Source organism: Piliocolobus tephrosceles, chromosome 10, assembly GCF_002776525.5.
Source record: "Piliocolobus tephrosceles isolate RC106 chromosome 10, ASM277652v3, whole genome shotgun sequence".
Classification (NCBI taxonomy): domain Eukaryota; kingdom Metazoa; phylum Chordata; class Mammalia; order Primates; family Cercopithecidae; genus Piliocolobus; species Piliocolobus tephrosceles.
The window spans coordinates 113,258,498-113,271,599 of record NC_045443.1 but is presented as its reverse complement, the minus strand read 5'-3'; the positions used below and the strand labels follow the sequence as shown (position 1 = coordinate 113,271,599).

At 46.0% G+C, this 13,102-nt stretch overlaps 1 pseudogene; it reads left to right on the top strand.

The window, feature by feature from the left end:
• The first annotated feature begins 3,174 nt into the window (after positions 1 to 3,174).
• LOC111542485 lies at positions 3,175 to 3,590 on the top strand (annotated as a pseudogene).
• Positions 3,591 to 13,102: the final 9,512 nt, after the last annotated feature.

Sequence of the window (13,102 nt, the reverse complement as noted above, 5' to 3'; positions counted from 1 at the left end):
TGCTCCCAGCACCACTCCCCGACAAAAAAAAGAGAATGTGACCAAGGTCAAAATGAGCAGATGGATTGGGACGAGAAACCCAGAACTCCTATTCCACCCTGGAGCAGGACTCAGGCCTAGGGTGATAGGTGGTAAGTTATAATGTTTCTCCAAGAGTAAAGTGGGAAAGATGAGCTTTGATAATCCCAAGGGCCCATGCACTCTACAACTATAGTCTGGGAGGATTCAAAGTGGAGTCCACTGTGATGATGGAAGGGAAGCTGAATAGCATGCAGTTTAAAGAAGTGCAGATGGATGTGCTTGTACCTGGCAGGTGAAGTCCTAAGTCTTTTATAAGGTGGTCCCTGATTTGGTCAAGATACTACTCTCAGGGATGTTGGGAGCAGAGCTGTCTCGGGAACAGGTCTGCAGTAGGGGAGGGGGTGAAGAATGCTGGCAGACGGTGTGGGTGAGCTGCATAGCAATTTGGAAGAGGACACATGTTTCCAACCCGGATCCCGCCTGAACACTCCCATGGTCAGTGGGGTCCTATTTGAGCCACAATGAGGCTCAAAGATTGGTTTAAGTAATGAACTTGTGAGCCCATTCTATCCCATAAAACATACCCAGGCATTGCTAGAATGAATGAATGAGCATGTTTATTCATTTCCTGGGACTACTATAGCAAAGTACCACAGACTGGGTGGCTTAAAACAGGAGAAATGGATACTCTTGCAGTTCTAAAGGCTAGAAGTTACAAATCAAGGTGTTAGCGGGTTTGTGCTCTTTCTGAAGGCTCTAGGAGAGAATGTGCTCCATGTCCTTCTCTTAGCATCTCCCGGTTGCTGGCAATCTTTGGCATTCCTTAGCTTGTAGATGCATCAGTCCAATCTCTGCCATCATCATTATGTGGACCTTGTCCTGTGTGTCTTCACATTTTTCCCCTGTGTGTGGCAGCCTCTGCCATTTCTCTTTCTCTTATTAAGGCACATACCCCCATCATATTGGAGCAGGGGCCACCCTAAGGACCTCATCTTAACTTGACTTCATCTGCAAAGACCGTATTTCCAAACACAATCACATGCACTGGTATGGGAGTTAAGACTTCTATGTATCTTTTTGGGGGACACAATTCAACCTGTGACAACATGAAAAAAATAAGCCTATCATGGAAGATGTCTATGCATTGGCTTCTAGTGAGGAGTTAAGGAGTTTTAAGGTGTTCCTTATCATACCCCCTTAAGCAGATTTAAGGTGTTCCTTCTCACACCTGCTCACCTCTGAATGCAGCTGCTGCTGCCAGGCAGAGATTCCTGCAAGCTCAGGCTCAAATCGACAGTATGCTATCCAAGTGCATACCCCACCTCTGTGAAGCTGTAGGAGGCTGCCGAGGCCATGAGCAGGAGACACTGGGGATGACCCTCAACCAGTGGCAGGTGGAGTTGGGGTATAAATGCCTCACCTTGATCCATCAACGGGACATTTCTGGGATGTATTCTGTACACTTCTCACAGCTTCCAATGGTATTTATATCCCATTGTCTACATAGCTGCTTCATATACGAAGTAGCCTCAGCCAGGCATGGTTGCTCACACCTGTAATCCCAGCACTTTGGGAGGCTGAGGCAGGTGGATCATGAGGTCAAGAGACGAAGACCATCCTGGCCAACATGGTGAAACCCCGTCTCTACTAAAAATACAAAAATTATCTGGGTGTGGTGGAGCATGCCTATTGTCCCAGCTACTTGGGAGGCTGAGATAGGAGAATCGCTTGAACCTGGGAGGCAGAGGTGGCAGTGAGCTGAGATTGTGCCACTGCACTCCAGCTTGGTGACAGGGTGAGACTCTGTCAGAAAAAAAAAAAAGAAAAGAAAAGAAAAGGAAAAAAAAAGGAACCTCCTATTGGCTTTTCCTTCTTCCTTGGCTCACTCTCTTCATTCCCTTGCACCTGAGTCCTGAGGTCACTTTGACCTCCCCACTCTGACCCTCCCCCACGTTACCCCTACCACCAATAAAACTACCTGTATCCAAGTCCTTGTTTCAGGCTCAACTTCTGGTGGATTTCAGACTAAGCAGGGAGAGAGAGACAGAGAGATGGGAAATGGAGAGGATCAGAGATACTTGTTTTTAAATCTAGAGCCTAGCTCTGGCCCTTTAAAGAATGATAAGAACAAAACTATTTGCCATGTGCCAGGCATGGTGCTAAGCATAGTATATGCACCATCTCTTATAATCCTACTGTCATGGGTTGAACTGTGCTCCCCAAAATGATATGTCTACATCCTAATATCTACAATCTGTGAATGTGACATTATTTGTAAGAAAGGTCTTGCAGATACACAAAAAATCAAAATTAATAGATGTTGCTGTGGATGTGGTGAAAAGGGAACACTTCTACACTGCTAGTGGGAATGTAAACTAGTGCAACCACTATGGAAAACAGTGGGGGCGATTCCTTAAAGAACTAAGAGTAGAACTACCCTTTGATCCAGCAGTCCCGCTACTGGGTATCTACCCAGAGGAAAATAAGTCATTATATGAAAAAGATACTTGCATACATGTGTTTATAGCAGCACAATTCACAACTGCAAAAATGTGGAACCAGCCCAAATGCTCATCAATCAATGAGCGGATAAAGAAACTGTGATATATATATATATATGTGTGTGTGTGTGTGTATGTGTGTGTGTGTGTGTGTGTGTGTGTATATATATGATAGAATACTACCATAGAAAGGAATGAGTTAATGGCATTCTTAGTAATCTGGAGTAACCTGATCATATGTTCTCACTGATAGGTGGGAGCTAAGCTACGAGGATGCAAAGGCATAAGAATGACACAACGGACTTTGGGGATTCAGGGGAAAGGGTGGGAAGGGGGTGAGGGATAAAAGGCTACAAATTGGGTTTAGTTTTTTTGCTCGGGTGATGCGTGCACCAAAATCTCACAAATCACCACTAAAGAACCTACTCATGTAACCGAATACCACCTGTTCCCAATAACCTATGGAAATTAAAAATAAATTTAATTTTTTAAGAAAGAAAGGTCTTGTAAATATAGTTAAGAGTCTCAAGAGGAGAACATACTGGATTATCTGGGTAGGCCCTGAGGGACAAGAGTCCTAGTAAGAGGCACACCGAGGAGAGCTACACATGGAGGAAGGTGATATGAAAATGGAGGCGCTCTTTCTCTTCAGTGAGGCGGCCGAGCTGCAGACTCAGTGATGCAGATCTTTGTGAACACCCTCATGGGCAAGACCATCACCCCTGAGGTGGAGGCCACTGACACCACTGAGAATGTCAAAGCCGAAATCCAAGACAAGGAGGGCATCCTGCCTGACCAGCAGTGTCTGATATTTGCGGGCAAACAGCCGGAGGATGGCCGCAGTCTCTCAGACTAGAACATCCAGGAAGAGTCCACCCTGCACCTGGTGCTGCGCCTGTGAGGTGGCATTATTGAGCCTTCCCTCCACTGGCTTGCCCAGAAGTACAACTGCAACAAGATATTACTCTCAGGGATCTGTGCCAGTGCCCTGCTCACCCCTGTGCTGTCAACTGCTGCAGGAAGTGTGGCCACGCCAACAACTTGTGCCCCAAGAAGAAGGTCAAATAAGGCTCTTCCTTCCGCGAAGGGCCCCATGGCCCTGGGGCTCAATAAAGTGTCCCTTTCGCTGACTGGAACAAGGCAAAAAAAAAAAAAAAAAGAAAAGAAAATGGAGGCAGAGTTTGGGGTAATGTGTTTATAAACCGCGGAGTTACAAGGACCACTGTCACTACTGTCAGCCACCAGAAGGTAAGAGAGGAGCCGGGAGCAGATCCTCCCTCCCAGCCTTCAGAAGAAACTAGCCCTTTGGACACTTCAATTTCCCACTTCTGGCATCCAGAACAATGAGCTAATGGATTTCTATTATTTCAAACTATCCAGTGTGTGGCCATTTCTTGCAAGAACCCTAGAAAATGAATACGCCCACACAATTCTATAAGTTAATGATTACTGTATTAATATTCCACTTTACGCATGTGGAAACTGAGGCATGGGGAGTTTAGTTAACATCTGAGTGGCCAGGAAAGAGTGGAAATCTGAATTTAAATCCACCTGTCTAGTGCAATGTCGTCCTCTTAACCATGCGCTAGACCACCTTCCTGAGAGCCGACTGCATTTCTCCTGTGTAGAAGGAGAGTTGAGGAGAAATGAGAAGCAGTTTTTGTTATGGAGATTTGTATAAGACTGGGGTCCAGGCAGTTCTGTTTTAGGGCCTTGGGTGACAAAAGGCATGCACCATGGCTCACACCTGTAATTCCAGCACTTTGGGAGACTGAGGTGGGCAAATCAGTTGAGGTCAGGAGTTTAAGACCAGCGTGGCCAACATGGTGAAACCTCGTCTCTACTAAAAATACAAAAATTAGCCAGGTGTGGTGGCAGGTGCCTGTAGTGTCAGCTACTTGCAGGACTGAGGTACGAGAATCACTTGAACCCGGTAAGCAGAGGTTGCAGTGAGCTGAGATCATGGCCCTGCACTTCAGCCTGGGTGATAGAGCAAGACTCTGTCTCAAAAAAACAAAGCATGTACCAAGAAGATCATGAATAAACTTAATAAATGAGGGCTATCCCTGGCCAATCTAAGCAGTAACTAGGGAAAGTGACAGCAGGTGAGTAGGAAATGATTCTGAGGGTCTGCAATTCCACAGGTAGGGGCCAAGAGTTAGAGACCTGTGGGTGTTTAAGTTAACATAACCTTCAGATCTGGAGGCTGGAAAGTCCTGGGAAGGCTTGGAACGATTGTCACCAGCAAATGAGCTTTTGTTATATAGAGACTCTCTGTAGGCCATATTTTAGAGAGAAAGGTCACAGAGTGGGTGGGAGGAGGCCTTGGAGAGTGAGGTAAGCTTAGAGGTGGAGAGAAGCCAAGAAGGAAGTAGGCAGGGGTCAGGATGAGAACTTGGAAACAAAGGGTAAGTCCAACTTCTCGTGGATAGTCACTGCACCCGGACAGACAGTGACTCTGCAGCCAGGTGGCTCCCAGCCAAACCAGCTGGACTTGTGGGGCATGGCATATCCATTGCCCTGCACAAGAATAAAGACGATTGAGTTGTTAAGGGAAACTTTTAGATGAACTAGAGGGAATGTCTTCCTCAAAGTTGATGTGAATAAATGGAGAATCAGAGCTCTAAGAGGAAAGCTGGCACCTTCAATCCCCAAATTAGAAGCTTCATGGATTCATTAAATGAGTATTATGTGCCCAGCTTGGCACCTGCTGCTGGAGTCTTTTTTTTTTTTTTTTTTTTTTCCAGATGGAATTTTGCTCGGTTGTCCAGGCTGGAGTGCAGTGGCGCAGTCTCAGCTCACTGCAACCTCTGCCTCCAGGGCTCAAGTGTTTCTCCTGCCTCAGCTCCCAGGTAGCTGGGACTACAGGATGTGTGCCACTAGGCCCAGCTAATTTTTTGTATTAGTAGTAGTGATGGGTTTTTGCCATGTTGGCCATGCTGGTCTCAAACTCCTGATCTCAGGTGATCTGCCCGCTTTGGCCTCCCAAAGTGCTGTGATTACAAGTGTGAGCCACCATGCCTGGCCAGGAGTCTTTTAAAATAAGAGAAATAGCATGTTTGAGGAGATGTTTGTTATTTGACTGAGGAAATAAAGATTATATATGAAACTCTCTGGAGAAAATGGCGCAATGGTGCATAGTCACAAACAGAATGATGTATTTTAAATCTAACTTCCAAGGAAGATGAGAGAAGGTGGTAATAAGGTAGACATAGAAGATAGAGTCTTAGGTTGCAAAGAGAAGGCACAGAAGATTAACTTAAGCCCTAGCTCTAAATACACATCACACATTGCTCTCTCCTCTCCTTCCATGACCCATGGCAGACATCACTAATCCATCGTGGTACTCTTTCCTGTCCAGGCTTCATGTTTGCAGACACTGTACTAGACAGGCACCACCAGAAGTGGCATGAGAAGTGAAATCCCCTAACTCTCCTACCCTTAGGTCATGAGAGTTTATTTTATAAAAATGCAGGGAAGTGTGAAAGCATAGGGAATAATACAGTGTTTCCAAGATTAGGCTATAGAGCAAGCCTCATGGAAAACAAGACCAGTGTTTCACTTCCATTCTGGATCCAGCAGTAGTTCTAGTAACCTTGATTCAACCTGTATCTCTCTCAGAGAGAGAGGGAAAGACAAAGAATCTGATGACTGAAATAATTTGTCGTCAGCCAATATAGCATGACGGTGGTTATCCTCAAGATAACTTATAGATGGCTGAGTTTTATTATGAACCCTTCATTTCAATTACATTTACATTGAATGGCAACTGTTTAATCCAAGGGTCAGCATATTTTAATGAAAAGGGCCAGAGAGTAAAACTTTTTGGCTTTGCAGGCCATGCAGTTTCTGTCACAGTGACTCAGTTCCATCATTGGAGCACAAAAGTAACTGTAGATAATACACAAACCAATGAGTGTTGCTATGTTTCAATAAAACTTTATTTACCCAAACAGGTGCCTGTGGCCTATAGTTTCCAACTGTTTTAACCAATTGACTGTGGTCAGGGTGGTGGGATCACAGAGGACAATAATGACATCATTATGCAGAAGGAACTGTGTTCTTCTTAGAAGACGACCACATGCTTTATGCTTTGCAGGTGTTGAGTGTTTACTGGACTCTCTGGGGTGGCACTGGAGTCAGTAGCTGGGGCTATGCTTGTCAGAAACAGGTTCTGAAAGGTATCTGGTGGTTTTTAGTAAACTAAATTGCATTTATTTTTGATACTTTTTTCTGATGTCTTCCTCCTATTACCATTTCCTTTTTGTATATAATAGAGATGGGAAATAGGTGGCTTGCCTATTATGATTCCCTATTGCCTCAGTCCCAGCAGACATCACTAATCAATCACAACATTCTTTCTCACTGAGTCCATACATGACTCAGAATCCCTCTTAACATACAATAGTCACAACCAATCAATCACAGGCAGCCCTCAACAGGAAACCAGTTTGCTCTGATAGTCAGAAGAAAGTAGAATGGAGGAATGACAAAGAGGTTTGAGAACAGACAAGTTCAAAATGGAATTAGAACCAAGATTCCCAACTCCTTCCTATCCCTGGGCTAAAACCTTGCTTTAACAGATGTTCTTACTCTGCCACTTTTAAGGGTCTGTGGAAACTGCATTTCAGCTACTTCCTAGGGGAGCCTTTGTGTGGAGTCTGGTCCATCTTTCTAATTGAGCTGGGAAGAACATTGCAGCACAGATGTTTGCAACCCCTTACAAAGTTCCAGACCTGGCAGTATCCATCCAATGTGCCCCTGTGTCAGGCCCAGAGCCCCAGTGGGTTTTTTTTCCCTGCTGTTGGAGCAGCCTTTGCTCCAAGTCCACTGCGAGGAAATGGCACCTGGAGGAACATTGCCTCTAAATGTTTCCCCTCTGATCACCACCTTCCAACTTGCATTGTTAAGAGGGGGAGAAATCGGCTTTTAACACCATCCAGTGACTCTCCTTAAGCACCTGCTTCTGCATTTGATCTAAGAAACTGGGGAAGGTCAGATCTGGGCCTGGAAGGAGTGAGAGGTCTTGTCAACAGGCCATTCCTGCTGTGAGGGAACAGGAGTAATCAGAGGCAATAGGCCGGCTGTGGGGCAGTCAGAGAGCTCACCTGGAAAATATTTCAGGAGAAGCTGTCATGGGCATTCTGAGTGCCGACAAGATGTGTCAGGGAAATCCACCGGGTGCTTTTAGGAAGCAGTCATTTTCTCTTGCAGAATCTTGCTGGGCTTTCGAGTTAGGGGCCCAGAGGGAGTTGGCTGGCATTGAAGAATTAGCCAGAAGAATTGGAGCAGCAACTGTGGGAAAATCAGCGTGTCTGGGGCTGGAACAAGGTTTTTTTTTTTTTTTTTCCTAAATCCGATTTGCTCCCATTCTCCCTTCTCTGACCTCGCTGGTGAATGTAAGCAAATGATTTGGCCTCCATGCCCCCATTTGCAACCTGTGGTACAGTGGGGATGGGCATGGGCTCCAAATCATACTTTTTGGATTTGAGTCCCAAGCCCACCACTTGCTAGCTGGGTGACGTTTGGCAGGTAACTCCTCCTCTCTCTGTTTGTTTTCTCATCAGTAAAATGGTAATAATAATAGCTCACACCTTGTAGGGTTGTTAGGCGGGTTAGAAGAGCTAATTCAGGTAAAGGATTTGGAACACATGATAAGTACTGGTACTCAGTTGGTGTATATGTTAGACTGTCCTTCCATTTCTATAAAGAAATACCTGAGGCTGGGTAATTTACAAGGAGAAGAGGTTTAATTGGCTCACGGTTCTGTAGGCCGAATGAGAAGCATGGTGGCAGCATCTGCTCAGCTTCTGGTGAAGGTCTCACGAAGCTTGCCATCATGGTAGAAGGTGACAGGGAGCCAGCGTGTCACACATTGAGCATGGAAGCAAGAAAGAGAGGGAGGTGCACACACTTAAACAACCAGATCTTGTGTGAACTCACTCATTACCAAAGAGATGTCATTAGGCCATTGATGAAGGATCCACCCCCATAATCCAAACACCTCCCATCAGGCTCCACTTCCAACATTGGGGATTATATTTCAACATGAGATTTGGAGGGGACAAATATCCAAACATATCAGTATATATATGAAGTCAGGTTTATTGATGTATAATTTACATTCAATGAAATACGATATGCACTTTTTCAATGTACAGTTCAATTATTCCTCATGAATATTTATGGGCATGTAACCACCACCACAACCAAGCTATAGAACCCCTCCATCACCCTGAAAGGTTTCTTCTTTCTTCTTCCCTCACCCCAACCCCTGCCAGGCACGGATCTGATTTCTGTCTCTATAGTTTTGACTTGTCCAGAATGTCATTTAAGGGATTCATTCTGTGAGTAGCCTCCTGTGTTTGACCTTTTTCACTGTGCGTGGTGCTTATGAGATTCACCCATTTTGTTGTGTGTGCAGGAGTTTGCTCCTTTTGATTGCCAAGTAATATTCCACTGTGGTAGTCAGTTCTTGCATTGCTATAAAGAAATACCTGAGACTGGGTAATTTATAAAGAAAAGAAGTTTAATTGATTCACAGTTCCACAGGCTGTACAGGAAGCATGGTGGTATCTGCTTGGCTTCCCGGGAGGCCTCAGGAAACTTACAATCATGGCAGAAGGCAAAGAGGAAGCCAGCTCTTCACGTGGCCGAAACAGGAGGAAGAGAGCGAGGAGGGAGGTGCTATGCACCTTTAAACAACCAGATCTCTCAAGAACTTACTCACTATCTTGATAACAGTACCAAGGAGGAAATCCACCCCCACAATCCAATCACCTCCCATTGGGCTCCACCTCCAACACTGGGGATTACATTTGAACGTGAGATGTGGGGGGGGACACGAATCCAAACCATATCAGTGTGGTTGTTCCATATTTGGTTTATTTATTCACCTGTTGAGAGACATTTGGGCTGTTTTCAGTTTTTGGTGATTATGAAGGATGCTATTGTGAACATTCACATACAAGCCTTCTTGTAGATGTATGTTTCATTTCTTTTGGGTTAATTCCTTGGAATAGCATTACTGGGTAACCTAGTAAGAGTATGTTTGCTACAAAAGAAACTGCCAAACTGTGTTTTCAAAGGGCTGTACCATTTTGCATTCTTACTTTCAGTGTATGAAAGTTCTAGTTGTTTCACACCATTGCCAGTATTCCATATTGCCAGTTTCCTTCATTTTCTTTTTCTGGTTTAAAATTTTATCCTTTCTAGTAGATAAGTAGTACTATTTCATTATGGTTTTAATTTGAATTCCCTAATGATTAATAATGGTGAGCATCTTTTCATATGCTTAGTTGGCAAATATGTCTCTTCTTTGGTGAGCTTTTGGGTGTTTTAGGGGTGAGAATAGAGTTTGCACTAAGCCACTTACTCTTATTCTTAATAAGACTGGAGTTCAAGGTAGAGGCCATATATGTGTGTTTGGATTTATTCTGTTTTGAGTGGTGGATGAACCTGTGTAACTGAAGGAAGTTGAGGGTTCAGATTGGTACTGGCTGCAATTGCTTCTGTTTTTTTGTTCCCCTCCCTTGACTCTGCCTTCTGCTGTATTGGCTTCATTCCTGGACTCCCTACAGCTGCCTCTGGGAGCTACAAGCCATCTTCTAAGGGGGAAAGATGGCAGCAGTGCTCCGGGAATCTCGATCTCCCCAAGCCCAAGGTCAGCACGTGGAACACATGCTTCTCTCCTAGCTTTCCCACCGAGCGGTTTTGTGAGGCTCATTAGGTCAGCTGGCCATCCAAGAAACAATCACTGTGGCTAGTATCTAGGTGATATGTCTGCCCTGGGAGCTGGGGTGGGGCCCATGCTAGCTTCATGGGCTAAGGGTGGGGGATGAAGGCTAAAGGCTAAAGGTTGAATACAATGAATTGTTAGGCCTAGCCTTGGGGGACTCCACTCTGGCCTCTTTGGGCTATGCCCCTTCCCACAGGATGGGAAGTCCATGGAGCCTAAGGGAAGACTTTGCTCTGGGTACGTGGAATCCCTGAATTCCATACTTTAATAGTTCCAGGCCTTATTCCAGGCGTTGCATAGACCTCCCTGCATCTGTCCTCCCGGCAGATTCTGATGCCTCTGGTCCTAGACCCGAGGGACAGTTGTTAAGGGAGTGGCGGGATATGGATGCAGTTTGGATATAGGAACCAGGATACCCCTTGAGTGCACTTGAGGCCTGGGGGTATGGAAAACTGCGGTGGAAAGAAGCTAGGCTGCTTTCCTGACACTTCATGTTCCTACGGGAAACTCTGAAAGCGTGAAAAATATAAATTCAAAGCTGTTCCCCTGGCCTCAGCTTCCTTCAAGGAACCTAGTGAGATGCATGCTAGGGGCATCTTATGAGCAGAGCTTGCCCACCTTGGACTTGGAGAGGTGGAGAGAAACCTTGGGACCTTGTGGGACTTAGTTTGTCCTCCTGCGCTGTGTGTCATTGGGTCCTCCAAGAATCCCATACCAAGGTAGGATTCAATGTGCAAGCACTTAATTAAGAGAAATACCTATGGGAGGAAATAAAGATGGAGCCAGCTGGGGAAGGTTGGGTGAGCCATGCAGGTCTGACCCAGAGTAAAGGAGAGAGGAAAGGAAGGCAGAGTGGAAGTGTTCTAGACCATCGTGCAGCCTAAGGAGATTCAGCAAAGCCATGGGGGGAGGAAGGCGGATCCTTAAGCCAAAGTCCACCATCCATAAAGTCCCATGTGTGTCAGGAACAAACCTGCCTTAGTGTCCCTGCCTTGTCAGTCACTGGCTGGGGGCAGCCATGGGAAATGCAGCCCCTCCTGAGCAAAACAGTGACGAATGTCATAGTTCAGTGGTGGGGTCCTCCGTCAACTTCACCTCCTGTAGTTAGGGGTCTGCAAGGTGCACCCTCATGGCCTCTACACCTTGAGACCTCACATATTAGGGGTGAACCTGACTTGATCCCTAAATAAGGAAAGTTACTGGAAAATTGGGAAGTGGATTCTGGGGACAGCAAAGACTCGCAGTGACCCAGGACACTGAAAACGAGCAAAATTGAGATATCCTGGGCCTTGGGAATATTGCTTTGAGCTCCATACAACCAAGCAAATCCAGACTATCAGTCACTTTGAGAATGGAAACCAGGACTCCCAGTCTCTGGCCTTATCCCTAGTGGTAGTTTGGGAAAGCTCCTACTCTTACTAGCACATGAGTCACCCAGAAATCTTATTAAAATACATCTTCAAATGGCCAGGCATGTTGGCACATGCCTATGGTCCTAGCTGCAAAGGATGCTGACATGGGAAGATTGCTTGGGCCTGGAAGGTCAAAGCTGCAGTGAGCCATGATTGCACCACTGCACTCCAGCCTGGGTGACAGAGTGAGACCCTGTGTCAAACCAAACAAACAAAATACACTAAAAATGCAGCTTCAGAGTTGGCAGGTCTGGCCAGGGAGTGAGAAGTGTGTTCCTCAGCCCCCAGTGGATGCGGATGTGGGGGTGCCTTGGCCGCATCTTGAGCAGCAAGGAGATACAGCTCTGGCATGAAATGGGTGCTTGAGAAGAGGTAGTTCTGATAACCCTCGTGTTTCCCCAGAAGAGGGCTGTGCAGATCTTTTGCTCAGACTCCCACAAACATTTCCAAATGGGGTCATTTCTGCAGAACCGTTGCCAACTGGGGAACAATGAAGTGACACGCAGCAGTGGCATGAAGAGAGGCTAATGGCCGGCACGTGCTTCCCTCGGCAGGTGTGTGGAAAGCCGGACCGGCTGAAGGGGAAGCCTCTAATTGGCGAGGGAAGTCGCTGGGCTTAAACAGGATGCAGGGAGAAGGTTCCATCGGGGCTCCACGGTGGCCTTGGGATTGTGCTTTCAGGGGGCACACCAAGAGCAGCAAAAGCCAACTCATAGAGTCAGCGATGAATCTTTGTGTTTCAGCAGAAGGACAGTGGAGCCAGGAAGTGAAGCCTTTCCTGGTCGTTGGGCTTTCCATTACGGGAGCGCCCCACTGGATGCAGGGGATGCCTCTGAAAAGTCCCATGAGCATTCAGTCCTATTTGCACAGCACGCGGCACGGTATTGTTTATGCAGCAGAGTTTTTAAATGATCTGTGTTTGTACACTTAGGGCTGCTGTAACAAATTACCAAAAACTTTGTGGCTTAAAACGGTGGGAATGTATTCTCTCCTAGTTCTGGGTGTAGGAAGTTTGAAATCGGTAGCACCGGGCTGAAGTCAAGGTGTGGGCAGTCCTTCGGGAGGCTCCAGGGGAGAATTAGTTCCGTTTCTCTTTCAGCTCCTGGAGGAAGGCTGTGATTGGTGAGGGACAAACAGACTGAGATACTACCTGTGTGTGGTGCTCAGAGACAGGCTGCTTGGGTTTACAGCTCAGCTTTGCCACTTGCCAAAACTATGACCTTAGGCAAGTTCCTTTTCCTCTCTGAGATTCAGTTTCTTCATCTGTAAAATGGGATTGATAATCATACGTGGTAGTCCTCAGCTTGTGTTAGCATCACTCCGATCTTGGCAGTGGTGGCTTGTAATCTCTCTGCTCCATCTTCACAGCACTTCCTCCTCTGTGTGTGTGTCAAATCTCCCTCTCCCTCCCTATCTTTTTCTTTTCTTTT